The following is a 13,398-nucleotide window of genomic DNA, read 5'->3' as shown; positions in this document are numbered from 1 at the left end:
TACCTAAGCTGTTGACACATCAATTTTGGTTTCAGGGGTCATTAAATATTTTTAAATGCTCAGATCCTTTAAACTGGTAATATTGTGATATTCTGGGAATTCTGTGTCCTAGACAATAGTCAGAGATTTCAGGATTTTTTTCATTTTTTAAAGTTTTATTGAAGTATAGTTGACTTACAATGTTGTGATAATTTCTGCTATACAACAGAGTGATTCAGTTATACATATACACGCATCCATTCTCTTTCATATTCTTTTCCCATGTAGATTATCACAGAATCTTGGGTAGAGTTTTTGTGCTACACAGCATATCTCCATTAGTCAATCATTCCATATACCTCAGTGTGCATATGCCAATACCAAACTCCAAGTCCCTCCCCTTCCTCTGTCCCCTTTGGTAACCATAAGCTTGTTTTCAACGTCTGTGAATCTGTTTCTGTTCAACAAATAAGTTCATTTGTATCCTTTTTTTGGATTCGACATATAAGCAATATATGATGTTTGTCTTTCACTGTCTAACTTCACTTAGTATGATAATCTCTAGGTCCATCCATGTTGCTACAGATGGCATTATGTCATTCTTTTTATGGCTGAGTAATATTCCATTGTATATATGTACCATGTCTTAATCCATTCCTCTGTTGATGGACATTTTGTTTGCCTCTTTGTCTTGGCCATTGTAAACAGTGCTGCAATGAACATTGGGGTGAATGTATCTTTTATTCTCCAGATAGATGCCCAGAAGTAGAATTTCTGGATCATATAGTAGTTCTATTTTCAGTTTTTTGAGGAACCTCCATACTGTTTTCCATAGCAGTTATACCAATTTATGTTATACCAACAGTGTAAGAGGATTTCCTTTTCTCTGCACCCTCTCCAGCATTTATTATTTGTAGACTTTTTGATGATGGCCATTCTGGCTGGTGTAAGGTAGTACCTCATAGTAGTTTTGATTTGCTTTTCTCTAATAATTAGTGACGTTGAGCATCTTTTCATGTGTTTTTTGGCCATCTGTATGTCTTTGGAGAAGTGTCTATTTAGATCTTCTGCCCATTTTTTGATTGGATTGGGTTTTTTGTTTTTGTTTTTGTTAATTTTTTTTTTTTGCTTTTTAGGCCACACCTGTGGCATATGGAGGTTCCCAGGCCAGGAGTCCAATCGGAGCTACAGCTGCTGGCCTATGCCACAGCCATAGCAACGCAGGATCCAAGCCGCATCTGCTTCCTACACTATAGCTCATGGCAACGCCAGATCCTTAACCCACTGAGCAAGGCCAGGGATCAAACCAGAAACCTCATGGTTCCTAGTTGGATTCGTTTCCACTGTGCCACGACAGGAACTCCTGGATTGTTTTTTGATATTGAGCTGCATGTTGCTTTTATATTTTGGAGATTAGTCCCTTATCAGTCACTTCATTTGCAAATATTATGCCTCCCAAGGCAATCTACAGATCCAACGCAATCCCTATCAAATTGTCAATGGCATTTTTCACAGAAATAAATTTTAAAATTATTTTAAAATTTTAAAATTTGATGGGAACACCAAAGACACTAAATAGCCAAAGCAATCCTGAGAAAGAAAAATATAGCAGGAGGAACCAGGCTCCCTGACTTCAGACTATACTACAAAGCTATGTCATCAAAACAGTATGGTACTTACACAAAAACAGACATATAGATCAATAGAACAGAATAGAAAGTGCAGGAATAAACCCATACACCTTTGGTCAACTAACTACGACAAAAGATGCAAGGATATACAGTGGAGAAAAGCTAATCTCTTCAGTAAGTTGTACTCAGAAAACTGGACAGCTACATGTAAAAGAATGAAATGAGAACATTGTCTAACACCATACACAAAAATAAACTCTAAATGTGTTAAGACCTAAGTATAAGACAGAAAACTATAAAACTCTTAGAGGAAAACAGGCCAAACACTCTCTGACACAAACCATAGCAATATCTTCTCAGAATCACCTAGAGTAATGAAAATAAAAACTAAAACAAACAAATGGGACCTAATTAAACTTCAGAGTTTTTGCACAGCCAAGAAAACCATAAACAAAACAAAAAGACAGCCCACAGAGATTTTAGTTTTAATATATATCCAATTTGTTGCTTCCATAATTAGTTGTAATAGCAAAAAATTAGGAACAAATGTCCAAAAGTGGGGAAATGGCTAACTATTATAGCACCTACATATGACAGAATATTATCTAACACCATTAAATTGTGTTTTCAAAGAACATTTAAAGATGTGGAGAAGTGCTCATGAGATATTAATAATATTAACACATGAGGCATTAAGTGAAAAAAGCAGTATGCAGACATGTGCATTGTGTTTTCAGTTTTGTTAAAAAAAAAAGAAATAAGTACACAAAGAAATAACTAGAAGGAAATATACCAAATTGTGGTTTTCCCTGGCTGCTGCTATTACTAATAATTTTATTTCTTTCCTTATATTTTTCTGTATTCCCCAAATACTCTAAAATGAGAAAGTATCATTTTTAATTATCTGAAAAATTGCTTAATTTGCTAACATTTACTTTTTTCACCTTTTGAGTAAAATGAAGTATTTTAAGCAACATGTTTTTGTCTACTATCTAAACTTCTACTCAGAATGATAACTTATATTAAAGATTAGACGATCCTTTTATATTAAGTTATTTAAAACTCTTTACATGGTTAAAAAGACTTAAAATTCTAAATGAGCAAGTTCATTTCAGTGATATTCAAAATTTTTAACGTTTAGGGATAATGTTTAATTGGTTTTTTGAAAGTTGAAACAGGTGATAACCCATGAAGGAAATTAGTTTTTATCCACACTGCCTGCTCTTAGTTGACTGATTCTGAATGAACTTTGTTGCTTATATTCGTTTTGTATTTTAAACTGCAGTCTAAAATTATACCAGAGTCTAAGGTACAGTTCAGGCACAAGCATCACCCTGTGTTTGTTTAAGCACTAGTCAACACGTACTGAAAACAACGTAGTATGTGTACTATTTTACCAGTATTTTGAACAGCCTCACTACTCCAGGGGTGGTCCCTGAACCAGCAGCTGTACAATCACTTGAGAGTTTGCTTAAAATTAAGACTCTCAGACTTCACTGCAGATCTGCAGACTCAGAGCCTTTAGCATTTCCATAGGATCCCTAGGTGATTTCTGTGCACAGTAGTGTTTGAGAAGCACTGTTGTTCAATAGTGTTTTTAACACTGTTGGTTTTTAAGCCATTAAAGCCATCAGAGAAGTATATCTACATAATATACATGATACAAAAGAATATGAATTATTTATCCCACTATTATAAAAATAATAAAATACTCACTATTTGTGGTAATGTATATAAGGAAAATGTATCTAATCTACAAACTCAGGGGTATAAGAAGAGCAATTTTTATTCTAATCGCACATAATTTAAAGCCTGAGTGGGGTGAGTAGAAACTGAATCTCAGTAGGTTCAGGATCTCTCCTGCTGCTTTTTCCTGAGGTGAAGTTCCTCTAATGTCTAGAAAGTTGAAGGAAGGTGAGCATCTGATATTCCATACGTGAGTCATTCTACTGGCATTAGCTAAAACATCGAATATCCTGTTTAGTCTTTTGTTGTCTACACAGCTTGCTGTTAGAGCATCATTCACTCTTGCCGTTGAGACTTCTTCAGGTCTGGCACCTCCCTTGCTACTTCCTTCTATTCCTACACTATGTCAGCCTACAGGGAAATCTCGGGACTAAGACTCTTCCTCCACAACATTTACCCAGGGAGCATTGAATCATTCTGCTTCTCTTGTCACTTGAGACCGTGGGAAACTAACTCTATGAGGTTTCGTCAGGTCCTATCTAGTAGACAGCTGTCACAGCCATTTCTTCTCAGGGATCTTGCTGACTTGCAGGGGTTCTACCTGGGAAGCCAAATCTAGGAATCTTCTCCTTCAGATCTCCAGCATTTCCACAGGGACTCACTAGGTCTCTGCTCTTCCTCCTGATTCCCCTCCTCACAGCTCAAAGCATGAAAATGTAGATTTTTGAAAGTGAAGCCTTTTTTTTTTTTTTTTTTGGTCTTTTCTAGAGCCATACCCAAGATATATGGGGGTTCCCAGGCTAGGGGTCCAATTGGAGCTGTAGCTGCTGGCCTACACTACAGCCACAGCAACGCTGGATCCTTAACACACTGATCGAGGCCAGGGATCAAACCTGAAACCTCAAGGTTCCTAGTTGAATTTGTTAACCATTGAGCCACGACGGAAACGCCCCGGTCAAAGGCTTTTCGCTTTTGTATCTTCACTAGGTTCATATTCTAACTGCCTGGATGGAGAAGGGCCATGGGCTTATATAAATGCAGCAGGGGGAGTTATATTGTAAAACGTCATGCCACATGAGTTATAGGATATAAGAATTTTTTTTTTTTTTTTTTTTTTTGGCTGTGCCCACAACATGTGGAAATTCCCAGGCCAAGGATTGAACTGGCACCACGGCATTGACAATGCCAGATCCTTAACCCACTGAGCCACCGGGGAACTCCTAGGATATAAGAATTTATATTAATTACAATCCTATTATGTGTTCTTATAGAACAAGCATGCTGGAAGTATGAGACAGGGATCCTGTACTGAGAATATTGTAATCTGTGGAAGCAAACTACACAAAACAACTAGAGCAATACTGGCAAAGAAGAATATCAACAAAAGTAAAATAGGTTTATAGGCAATACTAACTACCCTATTTGGGGCTATTAGTGGCGAGTTATAACATCTAAAAAACTAGTTTGAAGAGTCCACCCCTAAAATGGTGGTTCTCAAAATCTGGCATGCATTATAATTACAAGGAGGGTTCATCAAAATATAGGGATCTTGGCCCCACTTCCAGAGTTCTGACTCTGTAGGTCTGAGGTGGGTTCTAGAATTAGCTTCTCCAACAAGTTTCCAAGGGATGCTGATGCTGCTAGTCCACACTGAGAACCACTGCCCTGACTGTCAGCATTGTCCATGGCTTTGGAGATTTAGTTCTACACACTCACTCTAAAATCTATTCAGCAGCCCTTCCTGATATTCCTACTCTTTTCACTGCAGCCTCACACACCATAATCAATATGTGTCCCTTGGCTAGTCCAACCTCCTCTCCCAAAATGACATAAATGAAATCTCTATTCTTGATAGTCCTTTGTCTATGCATTTCTTTCAAGCTCAGAAATATATTTCTTGCTCTGTTTCCCGTCCTATGCTTGTTTGTTCCTCCCAGTGTGCCTCATGCAAACCCTGTTCCATTATAAACATATTCTTCAGCATTTTTAGCATTTTGTTTTCACTTGTTTTCTTTGTTAGGTAAGATTGCCAGAATCTGCTTCCAGAATCTACATGATATGATTGTTGTAAATGGGCTGGAGACCAGAGAGGAATTAGTGAGTGACTTTAGCAAGATTTCTGGGTATAAACTCAATGTACAAAAATCTATTGTATTTCAATAAAATAGTAGTCAACAATTAGAAAATGGAATTTTAAATGATTTTATTTAAAATAGCATCTAGAATATCAAATACCTAGGAATAAATCTAACAAGATATGTAAGATCTCCATAGACCCTAGAACCATAAAACTTAATGACAGAAATTAAATAAGACAGATTAATAGAGAAATGTCCCCCCCGCCTTTTTTTTTTTTTGTCTTTTTAGGGCCGCACCTGCAGCATATGGAGGTGCCCAGGCTAGGGGTCAAATCGGAGCTGCAGCTGCCAGCCTACACCACAGCCTCAGCAATGCAGGATCCAAGCCGCATCTGCAACCTATACCACAGCTCATGGCAACGCCAGATCCTTAACCCACTGGGTGGGGCCAGGGATGGAATTTGCGTCCTCATGGATGATAGTTAGATTCATTTCCGCTGAGCCATGATGGGAACTCCAAATATCCCATTTTTATGAAGTGGAAGAATCAATGGAAGAGATAAATTCTCCCTGAAGTGATCTTTAGACTTGATAAAGTCCCAAACTCAAATTCACAAAAGGGTTATTTATGGAAGTTGACAAACTGATTCTAAGATGTACATGGAAATGCAAAGAGCTGAAATAACAAAAAGTGATCAAGCAAAATTGGATAACTCTACCAAATGGGAAAGCTTATAGAATTCTATAGTAATTATAGTGCAGTGTTATTGGTATAAAAATAGACAAATAGATCAAAGGGAAAGAATAGAAAGTCCAGAAACAGGTGAGTTCCCATTGTGGCTCAGTGGGTTAAGAACCCGACATAGTGTCTGTGAGAAAGTGTGTTTGATCCCTGGCCTTACTGGGTGGGTTAAAGGATCTAGCATTGCTATGGCTGTAGCATAGGCCAGCAGCTGCAGCTCTTATTCAAACCCTAGCCTGGGAACTTCCATACGCCGAGGTGCAGCTCTCAAAAAAAAAAAAAAAAAAAAGTCCAGAAATAGATCCTCAATGTAATGGACACTTGATTTATGACAAAGGTAGCACTGCTGAGCAGTATGTAAAGGACAATATTGTAGGGAGGTTCCCAGGAAACAGACTCAGGAATGGAAATTCATGTACAGATGGTTTATTTGGAAATGCTTTCAGGAGCAAAGCCTGTAAGGGAGTGAAAAGAGCACAACTGGGCAGGAGGAAAGTTTTTTTTTTTTTTTTTGTCTTTTGTTGTTTTTGTTGCTATTTCTTGGGCCCCTCCCGCGGCATATGGAGGTTCCCAGGCTAGGGGTCCAATCGGAGCTTAGCCACCGGCCTACGCCAGAGCCACAGCAACGTGGGATCCGAGCCGCGTCTGCAACCTACACCACAGCTCATGGCAACGCCAGATCGTTAACCCACTGAGCAAGGGCAGGGACCGAACCCGCAACCTCATGGTTCCTAGTCGGATTCGTTAACCACTGCGCCACGACGGGAACTCCTTTTTTTTTTTTTTTTTTTTTGTCTTTTGTTGTTGTTGTTGCTATTTCTGGAAAGTTTTTAACTGTAATGCAGTAGTAAGAGGCCTCGGCCAATTCCATGAGAAGCTCTGCAACAGGATGGTGTTTTAGAGATTAGCAGATTGAGGCAAGTACAGCCCTTCACTAGCCAGTCATAGGGAGGGAAGCTAACCTTGGGTAAGGCATTTCCCTTCTGTCAGGGACGTTTCTTTTTTGTTGTTGTTGTTGTTGTTTCTTCTAGGGCCGCACCTGTGGCGTACGGAGGTTCCCAGGCTAGTGGTCTGATTGGAGCTATAGCCACCGGCCTACGCCAAAGCCACAACAAAGGGAGATCCAAGCCGTGTCTGTGACCTATACCACAGCTCATGGCAACGCCGGATCCCCAACCTACTGAGCTAGGCCAGGGGTAGAACCCACAACTCATAATTCCTAGTCAGATTCGTTGACCACTGGGTCATAACGGGTACTCCAGGGACATTTCTAAAGAGAGACAGTTGTGACCTGTCCAGCAGGTGGAGGAATGAATATCTTGGTCCAGAAACAGGGATTTGGGTAACAAGGGCACATAAAAGAACATGTTTTTATGTTTTATGTGAACATAAAAGCCTGCTTTACTCCAAAGAATTTAAGTTTACAAGAAAAAAAAAAATCCTCCACAGCGGCTGCTGCCCCCGCCTTCTTCCTCTTCTTCCTCTTCTCTCCCTTCCTCCTCCCTCTGCTTCTGAATTTTTACTCCTCTTTCTTTAAATTAAAAGAAAAGAAATTTTTCTTCTCTTTTCTTTTTCTTTTTTAGGCTGTACCCATGGCCTATGGAAAGTTCCCAGGCTAGGGGGCAAATCAGAACTGCAGCTGCAGGCCTACACCACAGCTACAGCAACACCAATTCTGAGCGGCATCTGCGACCTACGCCTACAGCCTGCAGCAATGTCATATCCTTTAACTCACTGAGGGAGGCCAGGGATAGAACCAGCATCTTCAGAGATACTAGTTGGGTTCTTAACCCACTGAGCCACAATGGGAACTTCTATTTTATTATTTTTAGCAAGTCAAATAGAGTATACAGAAAAAAAGTTAATAGTTTCCGTTTCTTTCCCCAATCACATCACCTTAAAAGAAAACTGGAGTTCCCGTCGTGGCGCAGTGGTTAACGAATCCGACTAGGAACCATGAGGTTGCGGGTTAGGTCCCTGCCCTTGCTCAGTGGGTTGACGATCGGGCGTTGCCATGAGCTGTGGTGTAGGTTGCAGACGCGGCTCGGATCCCGCGTTGCTGTGGCTCTGGCGTAGGCCGGTGGCTACAGCTCCGATTCAACCCCTAGCCTGGGAACCTCCATATGCCGCGGGAGCGGCCCAAGAAATAGCAACAACAACAAAAAAAGACAAAAGACAAAAAAAAAAAGAAAAAGAAAACATGTTAAAAATTGGTATGAATCTATCCTTCAACATCATTCTCTAAATTTATAGATTGGTACAGACATGTTGTGGTAGACTGAATAATGGCCCCTCAAACATCCAGGTCCTATTCTCTGAAGTCTATGAATGTTACGTTATTTGAGAAAAGAGTCCTTGTACCTATGATTAAGTTAGGGATCTTGGAGTTCCCTAGTGGCTCAATGGGTTAAGGATCCAGCATTATCACTGCTGTGGTGTGGATTTGATCCCTGGCCACGGAAATTGCTGCACACCTTCAGTGGCCAAAAAAAAGTTGGGGATCTCGAGGTGAGGAGATTATCTTGGATTATCTGGGTGTGCCCTAATTGTAGTCATAAGTGTCCTAAGAAGGAGACAGAGGGAGATTTGATGCAGAAGTGGAAAATTGATATAAGAATGACAGTAGAGGAGTTCCCGTGTGGCTCAGCAGAAGCAAACCAGATCCCTGGCCTTGCTCAGTGGGTTAATGATCCGGTATTGCTGCAAGGTGTGGTGGAGGTTGCAGACTTGGCTTGGATCTGCCATTGCTGTGGCTGCAGGGTAGGCTGGCAGCTGTAGCTCTCATTTGAGCCTGGAAACTTCCAAATGCCACACCTTCAGCCCTAAAAAATGCACACACAAAAAAAAAATGACAGTAGAGATTGGAGTGATGTGGCTATAACCCAAAAAATTCTGGCTGCCACCAGAAGCTGAAAAAGATAAGGAACATTATCATCTAGTAACTCTGAATAGAGTGTGGCCTTACCCATACATTGGTTTCAGCTCAGTTCAGTGACTGATTTTGGACTTCTGGCCTTCAAAAGTCTAGGAAAATAAACCTGTGTTATTTTAAGCCATTAACTTTCTGCTGCTGTAATTTGTTACAGCAGCAATAGAAAACTAATATATGTCAGATTTTTCCCCTTTTTAATTTTTCATGGATATTGTATCGTGCTACTTACAGTGATCTGCAACTAGGCCTTTTAATATCATTACATCTTTAACGGCCAGTATCTGTAGATCCCACTCTTTTATAATTTTTGTTTGTTTTTCTGCCCATTTATAGACATTTCATTTTTTAATTTTTTAAAATGATTTTAATTTTTTCCATTATAGTTGGTTTACAGTATTCTGTCAATTTTCTACTATACAGCAGTGACCCAGTCACACATACATATATATATATTCTTTTTCTCACATTATTGTCCATCATCATCACATGTGACTAGATATAGTTCTCAGTGATATACAGCAGGATCTCATTGCTTATCTACTCCAAATGCAATAGTTTTTGTTTGTTTTTTTTTGTCTTTTTGCCTTTTCTAGGGCCGCTCCCGCAGCATATGGAGGTTCCCAGGCTAGGGGTCAAATTGGAGATGTAGTTTGTATCTATTAACCCCAGAATCCCAGTCCATCCCACTCCCTCCCCTTCCCCCTTGGCAACCACAAGTCTGTGCTCCAAGTCCATGAGTTTCTTTTCTGTGGAAGAGTTTATTTGTGCCATATATTAGATTCCAGATAAAAGTGATATCATTCAGTATTTGTCTTTCTCTAACATACTTCACTTAGTGTGAGAGTCTCTAGTTCCATCCATGTTGCTGCAAATGGCATTATTTTGTTCTTTTTGATGGCTGAGTAGTATTCCATTGTGTATATATACACCACATTCTCTTAATCCATTCATCTAGGACATTTAGGACATTTAGGCTAACATTTAGATGGACATTTAGGTTGTTTCCATGCCTTGGCTATTGTGAATAGTGCCACAGTGAACATATGGGTGCATGTATCTTTTTCAATGAAAGTTTTGTCCAGATATATGCCCAAGAATGGAATTGCTGGGTCATGTGGTAGTTCTATATTTAGTTTTCTGAGGTACCTCCATACTGTTTTCCTTTTTTTTTTTTTTTTTGTCTTTTTGCTATTTCTTTGGGCTGCTCCCACGGCATATGGAGGTTCCCAGGCTAGGGGTCCAATCGGAGCCATAGCCGCCGGCCTACACCAGAGCCACAGCAACGCGGGATCCGAGCCATGTCTGTGACCTACACCACAGCTCATGGCAACGCCTGATCGTTAACCCACTGAGCAAGGGCAGGGACCGAACCCGCAACCTCATGGTTCCTAGTCGGATTCGTTAACCACTGCACCACGACGGGAACTCCATTTTTGTTTTTTTTTTTTTGCATACTGTTTTCCATAGTGGTTGTGGAGCCCATTCTTTTATTTATTTATTTATTTATTTATTTATTTATTTATTTATTTTGCTATTTTAGGGCCACACCCATGGCATATGGAGGTTTCCAGGCTGGGGTCAAATTGGAACTACAGCTGTTGGCCTACACCACAGCTCCCAGCAACACTGGATCCTTAACCCACTGAGTGAGGCCAGGGATTGAACCTGCATCCTCATGGATCCTAGTCAAGTTCATTAACCTCTGAGCCATGAAGGGAACTCCAAGATCCCATTCTTTTAAATAACCAAGTAATATTCCATAGTACAGATAGTGCATAATTCATTTAATCATGCCTCCATGAATGGATATTCTGGTTGTTTCCAATTTCCTACTATAAATAGTGCTGCAGTAAAGGTATGTGTGTGTGTTATATTAGGATTTTTTGAGGGGAGAGGACAGTCGCCTCTTATGAGGATCTATGAGTAAGTATTAAATTTTAATAGATGCCATCAGATTGCTTTCCAGAAAGGTTGTAACAATTTACACTCCCATCTGATTTTAATTTCCCTCAGCACAAGTTGAGAATCTTTTCCTATTTTTTGGCAATTTGTATGTCCTATTTTATGCAATGCTTGTTTAGTTCTTTGCTCATTCCTCCCACCCCCGCCTTTGGATTATTTGCCTTAACTCTTTCTGTCATAGGTTTTAGAAATATTTCTCCAGTCTTTCATTTAGTCTTGATTTTACTCCTTTTCATGATATTGGGACAGAATTATCCTAATATTTGGAGTTCCTAATAGTGGTAGCTCAGTGGTAACAAACCCAACTAGTATCGACGAGGACTTGGGTTCAATCCCTGGCCTCACTAAGTGGGTTAAAGATCCAGCATTACTGTGAGCTGTGATGTAGATCACAGACATGGCTTGGATCCTGAGTTGTTGTGGCTGTGGTGTAGGCTGGCAGCTACAGCTCCAATTCGACTCCTAGCCTGGGAACTTGCATTTGCCTCCGGTGTGGGTGTGGCCCTAAAAAGGCAAAAAAAAAAAAAAAAAAAAAAGGAAAAGAAAGTCAGTTCATCTAATTGTATTTTGGGACAGATATTTCTCCTTTCTCCCATTCTAAATCCATCACTGTCTTCCTGGTAGATTTCTTCGATGGCTTCATCTGCACAGATACTAAAAGAATAAACATAGTGTCAGTTTGTATGGGTGAGGTTATGCTTCAGTAACAAATGATCCCTCAAATCTCAGTGGCTTTACAACAAAAGTTTATTTCTCCTTCACATTACGTGTCCACCAATTGTCTCAGCTACAGCTGATGAGGCAGTCTTTATCTGGAATACTGTTGATCATCTTGGCAGAAGGACAGAGAGCATTAAAAGCTTCAGCTATAACTGGCACATATTAGTTTCACTCACATTTCACTCACCAAAATTAGTCACATGGCCATTCTTGAGTTCACTAGAGCAAGGAAATGAAATCCTTCAACAAGGCGAGCCACTGAATATCTATGAAGAGTTGTCAGTATATGTTAACGCACACTGATATGTGCAGGCAATGGCAAAATCAGAGGCGCACTTCATGGCTTAAAAGAAGTTAACCAAGACCGAAACAGCAACAACAAAAACAGAACAGACAACTCCTGGTGTCCGTGGAATAAATGGCTTCTCCAGAGCTGCCTTAACTGAGGCACACAAGGGGCCCTCAAGGCAGCCATTGGACTGAATAGTCTTCTCCCAGAGTTCACACAGAGGCAGGACTCCCCTAGGGCGCTGGCTTCCTAGTCTTCCTCTGGCACAGTACTGTCAGTGCACAGATGTGTCCCTGGGCCTCTATCATAATGCCCTACATTATCCTCTCAAGAAAGAACTTGAAGCCTCAGATAAGATCCCTTTCAGGATCAAGCCTCTCTAAAAGAGAGAGATAATCAAGGATGTTTGTGCAGAAAACTCAGCATTCTGTTCTTAGTCATCTTATCTTTCTCAAGCCAATAATTTTTCTAAAAGTTCATCCTGGTTCTTTAGGTCTTTGCCATTCACCACCCTACTGTGTATTTCTGGGGGTTTCACCTGTCTTGCAGCTTGATTGCTGTTTCCTTTACCATTACTGGGGTATCACTCCTGCTGCTCGCTGATATCTGATTCTCCTCTACTCTGGAGGATGCATGTCAAGACTCCCCTAAGGTTGGTTCTGTGACTAATGCTGGCATGAGTTGTGAGTAGAAGTGGTGTCTGTCACCTTTGGGCTAAAAAATTTAACTACTAGTGTGAGCCTTCCAGAGTTTTCTCTTTTCCTTCTGCAAAAAGTCGCATATGTTGGAATTATTTTTTGCTGTTGCATAGCCTATCCTATCTTGACTAAACTATAAGATACCTTTTTCAGGCATTTAAAATATACATGGGAAGTTCCTGTTGTGGCTCAGTGAAAACGAATCTGACTGGCATCCATGAAGACACAAGTTCGATCCCTGGCCTCACTTACTGGGTCAAGGATCTGGCATTGCCGTGAGCTGTGGTATAGGTCACAGACATGGCTCAGATCTGGTGTTGCTGTGGCTCTGGCATAGGCTGGTGGCTACAGCTCCGATTAGACCCCTAGCCTGGGAACCTCCATATGCCGTGGGTTTGGCCCTGAAAAAAAAAAGACAAAAAATAAAATGAAATAAATAAAATACGTGAAATAAAATAAAAAACATGATGGAGAATTCCCTGGTGGTCCAGTGGTTAGGATTTGGCACTTTCACCGCTATGGCCTAGGTTCAATCCTTGGTCTGGGAACTGAGATCCTACATCAAACCACTGAGTGCCATAACGAAAAATAAATAAAATAAAGTGCACATGACAAATTGGAGGCACTTATAATAATGTCTTCAGACATGTAATGGGCACAAAATGCTCTATAACTCTTAAG

Source organism: Sus scrofa, chromosome 7 (assembly GCF_054392235.1).
Source record: "Sus scrofa isolate SSC_HxYL_T2T_F1_AM1 chromosome 7, Sscrofa_HxYL_maternal_Yorkshire_Landrace_v2.0, whole genome shotgun sequence".
Classification (NCBI taxonomy): domain Eukaryota; kingdom Metazoa; phylum Chordata; class Mammalia; order Artiodactyla; family Suidae; genus Sus; species Sus scrofa.
This window is presented reverse-complemented; position numbering follows the sequence as displayed.